Below are 4,445 nucleotides of genomic sequence, written 5' to 3'. Positions count from 1 at the left end.
AGCCCTCAATAAACAGTAGCTATTATCTTAACAGAAACACTCACTTGCTTAGTGACCTTGTACTTTAAATATACAGTATATAGTTTACTCTCATTTCCCAAGTAGTTTGACACTTTGTTATAGCATGGCTTATTCTTGCACAGATTTGCATAAACCATACATCAAGTCATAGAGTTCACTTACAAATTATTGTGTGGTTATAACATACCTAAACATGTTCAGAATGGAATTAATTTTCTTGATTGCCTTATGTGACAGTAAAAGTCTGTTCTTCCACTAGTCTCTCCATCTAAGTGAATGGCACTCCATTCACTCTACTACTCAAAAGAGAAACCTGAGAGATCTGTTTCCTCCCTTCTCTTTATTCCGCAAATGTAACCCATCAGTGTTTACTGGCAATTTCTTCAAGATATATTCCTGATCTACTGACTTCTCACAATTATGGCTATTACCCTAGTTTGAATCTCCAGCACCTACTGTAATAGCCTATTTAGTCACTTTTTACTCCTACAATCCATTTTCTAAAGGGATAGTTGTCTTTTGAACATGGAAATCAATATAACTTCTGAGGTAATGAATTTAAATCTTTTTTTTTTTCTTTTTCTTTTAGAGTCAGAGTTTCACTCTTGTTGCCCAGGCTGGAGTGCAATGGTGCGATCTCAGCTCACTGCAACCTCCACCTCCTGAGTTCAAGCGATTCTCCTGTCTCAGCCTCTCGAGTAACTAGGATTACAGGCACCTGCCACCATGCCCAGCTAATTTTTGTATTTTTAGTAGAGACGGGGTTTCACCATGTTGGCCAGGCTGGTCTCGAACTCCTGACCTCAGGTAATCCGCCCTCCTTGACCTCCCAAAGTGCTGGGATTACAGGCATGAGCCACTGCACCTGGCCAATGAATTTAAATCTTTGCACTGCTTTCCATTAGCCAGGAGTAAATCCCACGTCCTTACCATGGCCTTCAAGGCCCTTAATAACCTGACCCATGATTATCTCTGTGACCTAATCCAAATCATTCTCCTCCTCATTTGCTACTCCCCAAACACATTGACCTTTGTGCTATTCCTTCAAATAAACACCCCAAGCTCTTTCAGGCCCTGGAAATTTGTACTAGTAAATGTTTTTTCCCTGATCTTCAGCTGTCACTTCAAAGAGCTTCTTTGATCACTCTACAGTAGCATCCCACCCACCTACATTACCTTTTAACGTTTTTTGTTTACTTGCTTATTCTTTGCAATGTGAGAATTTCAGGATGTAAGCTCCATGAGGGTTTGACCCTTCTTTGTCTTGTTCAATACTTTATCCTCAGCAACTGGAATGGTGCCTGGCACAAAGTGTTTCATCTACGTTGAAGCAATAAATGGACTAAGAAAACACAAATTAGATGAGGATTAATTACTGGCTTAAGATTTCAGTATGGTTTTGTTTTTTCTGTTTTGTTTGTTTGAGATGGAGTCTCACTCTGTTGCCTAGGCTGGAGTGCAGTGGTGTGATCTCGGCTTACTGAAACCTCTGCCTCCCAGGTTCAAGCAATTCTCCTGCCTCAGTCTCCCGAGTAGCTGAGATTACAGGTGCTCACCACCATGCCTGGCTAATATTCTTTTTGTATTTTTAGTAGAGACAGGGTTTCATCATGTTGGCCAGGCTGGTCTCGAACTCCTGACCTCAAGTGATCTACCTGTCTCAGCCTCCCAAAGTGCTGGGATTACAGGTGTGAGCCACCACACCCAGCATCAGTATGGTTTTAAAAAAAGTCAAAGTCATAGCTGTTCTCCAAACATGTTCCAAACAATACCATCCCTCACTATATTTGCATGTTACTCCTCCCATCAAGAGGTGAAGTTTGTCCAGGTGCAGTGGCTCACGCCTATAATCCTAGCACTTTGGGAGGCTGAGATGGGCAGATTACCTGAGATCAGGAGTTAGAGATCACCTGAGCAACATGGCAAAACCCTGTCTCTACTAAAAATACAAAAATTAGCCAGGCGTGGTGGCACACGCCTGTAGTCCCAACTACTTAGGAGGCTGAAGCAAGAGAATCGCTTGAACCTGGGAGTGGAGGTTGCACTGAGCCAAGATCATGCCACTACACTCCAGCCTGGGGCGACAGGAATGAAACCCTGTCTCAAAAAAAAAAAAAAAAAAAAAAAAAAAAGAGGTGAAGTTTGTGTCCCTTCTGCTCTCATCTGGACTGCTCTCATCTGGGCTGAGCCTGTGATATTCTAACCAGAAGAATGTGGAGGAAGTAAAGTTCTAGGATTCCTGCCCCAGACTTTAAGATGGTCTGGGTCTGGCAGCTTCTGTTTCCAAGCCACCATGTAGAAAGGCCTTGGAGGATGACATCATAGGCATGGACAGACCACACAGAAGAGCACCAGCTGCCCTTTTCCAGCAAACTCATGGGAAACCCAAGTGAGACCTGTGGAAGAACTGCCCATCCCATCCACAGAATTGTGAGATACAATAAAGGGTTGTACTAAGCCTCTTAAGTTTTGTAGTTTTGCATTTTGACAATATAAAATAGTCAATAATATTTTCATTTATTATTAAACAAAATTATGCATTATACCAATGTTTGGGTAATTCCAAGTTACTTTTTTTTTTTTTTTTTTTTTTTTTTGAGACAGGGTCTTGCTTTCTTACGCAGGCTGGAGTGCATGGAGTGCAGTGGTACAATCTCAGCTCACTGCAGCCTTAACTTTCTGGGCTCAAGCAATCCTCCCATCTCAGCCCCCTGTGTAGCTAGGACTATAGGCATGTGTCACCATGCCCAGGTAATTTTTGAAATTTTTTTTTTTTGTAGAGACAGGGTTTCACCATGTTGCCCAGGCTGGTCTTGAACTCCTGGAATCAAGTGATCAGCCCACCTCAGCTTCCCAAAGTCCTGGGATTTCAAGTGTGAGCTGCTGCTCCTGGCTGGTAATTCCGAATTAAATAATGCACCAACATCAGGTCATTCTAAACAATCCAAGTGTTTTTATTCGTCTATATGCTCTTCCAGATCTTTTTTCCTATATCACTAAAATCAGAATATAGATTTTTTCCTCTTGTCACTTTGAATGGATTTGATAATATTCCAGTTTTCTAGTTCCTTAGAAATGGGATTTAGTGAGCTATGATGGTGCCATTGCACTCTATCCTGGGAGACAGATTGATACCCTGTCTAACCAACCAACCAAATAACAGCAACAACAAAAATGTATTTACATACAGCAGGGTCCATGTAATTCTTGTCCCTTCCTGGGGAGAGGCCCTGGGAATCATACAGCACAAACAATAGTTGGGCACATAAGAAAATCAAGCATTGGGCCAAGTGCGGTGGCTCATGCCTGTAATCCCAGCACTTTGGGAGGTTGAGGTGGGCAGATCACTTGAGGTCAGGAGTTTGAGACCAGCCTGGCCAATATGGTGAAACCCTCTCTCTACTAAAATAAAAAAATTAGTGGGTATGGCAGTGCGTGCCTGTAATCGGAGCTACTCGGGAGGCTGAGACAGGAGAATCACTTGAATCCGGAAGGTGGAGGTTGCTGTAAGCCAAGGTCATGCCACTGCACTTCAGCCTGGGTGACAAAGTGAGACTCTATCTCAAAAAAAAAAAAAAAAAAAAAAAAAGACAGACAATCAAGCATTAATGGAATATGATGTACACCAGCTCGTCTGGGATTGTTCCGTCCCTCATCTCTTCCTTCTTCCAGCCAGCCCCTAGAAGGGACGGGGGGAAAGTTTTATAAAGCTGGGAAAAGACAAGGTCTTTGGAGGTTCATTGGTTATACATCGTAGAGATTTCCAGGCATGAGTAGACCTTGGGTGGAAGAGTTTTTTCTTTTTTTTTTCCATTTTATTTTTTCTGGTCTTTTTCTTTTTTGTTGCCATCTAATTAGAAGGGGATTTTGACTCTGGAGACTCTGGTGACTTTGACTTTGGATTTACTGGATGGGCACAGTGGCTCATACTTGTAATCCCAGCACTTTGGGAAGCCGAGGCAGGTGGGTTGCTTGAATTCAGGAGCTCAAGACCAGCCTGCGCAACATGGTGAAGCCCTGGAGAGCTAAGGACTATGGGCTGAGCAAGAGAAAAGAATGCAAGATCTTCTTAACATTTGCCCCAAGATTCTGAAAGAGGCAAAGAGGACCTTTAAGTTTCCTTCTAGGTGGTCCACTCCTTTGAAGGCCCCAGGATGGGTGTGGGGTTTCAGGACAGAAGGTCCTATACATAAAGTCACTGTGTATATGCCTATATATAAAGATGTTAGATTTGGCCGAAGCACGAATCCTCCTCCCTTCTCTTTCCTCTTTCTATTTCTGATGGTGATGGGGACAGAGTAGCAGTGACAGTGACTGTGAATATGGGATTTTTCATTTGTTTCGCCAACAAGGAGGGTGGGGTGGAGGAAGGAGGGTGTAAATCAAGCGACATAGGACTACTCTCAGTACTATTTCAAGTAAGA

This window comes from Chlorocebus sabaeus, chromosome 11 (assembly GCF_047675955.1).
Source record: "Chlorocebus sabaeus isolate Y175 chromosome 11, mChlSab1.0.hap1, whole genome shotgun sequence".
Lineage (NCBI taxonomy): Eukaryota > Metazoa > Chordata > Mammalia > Primates > Cercopithecidae > Chlorocebus > Chlorocebus sabaeus.
Note: the sequence above shows the minus strand (reverse complement) of the source record.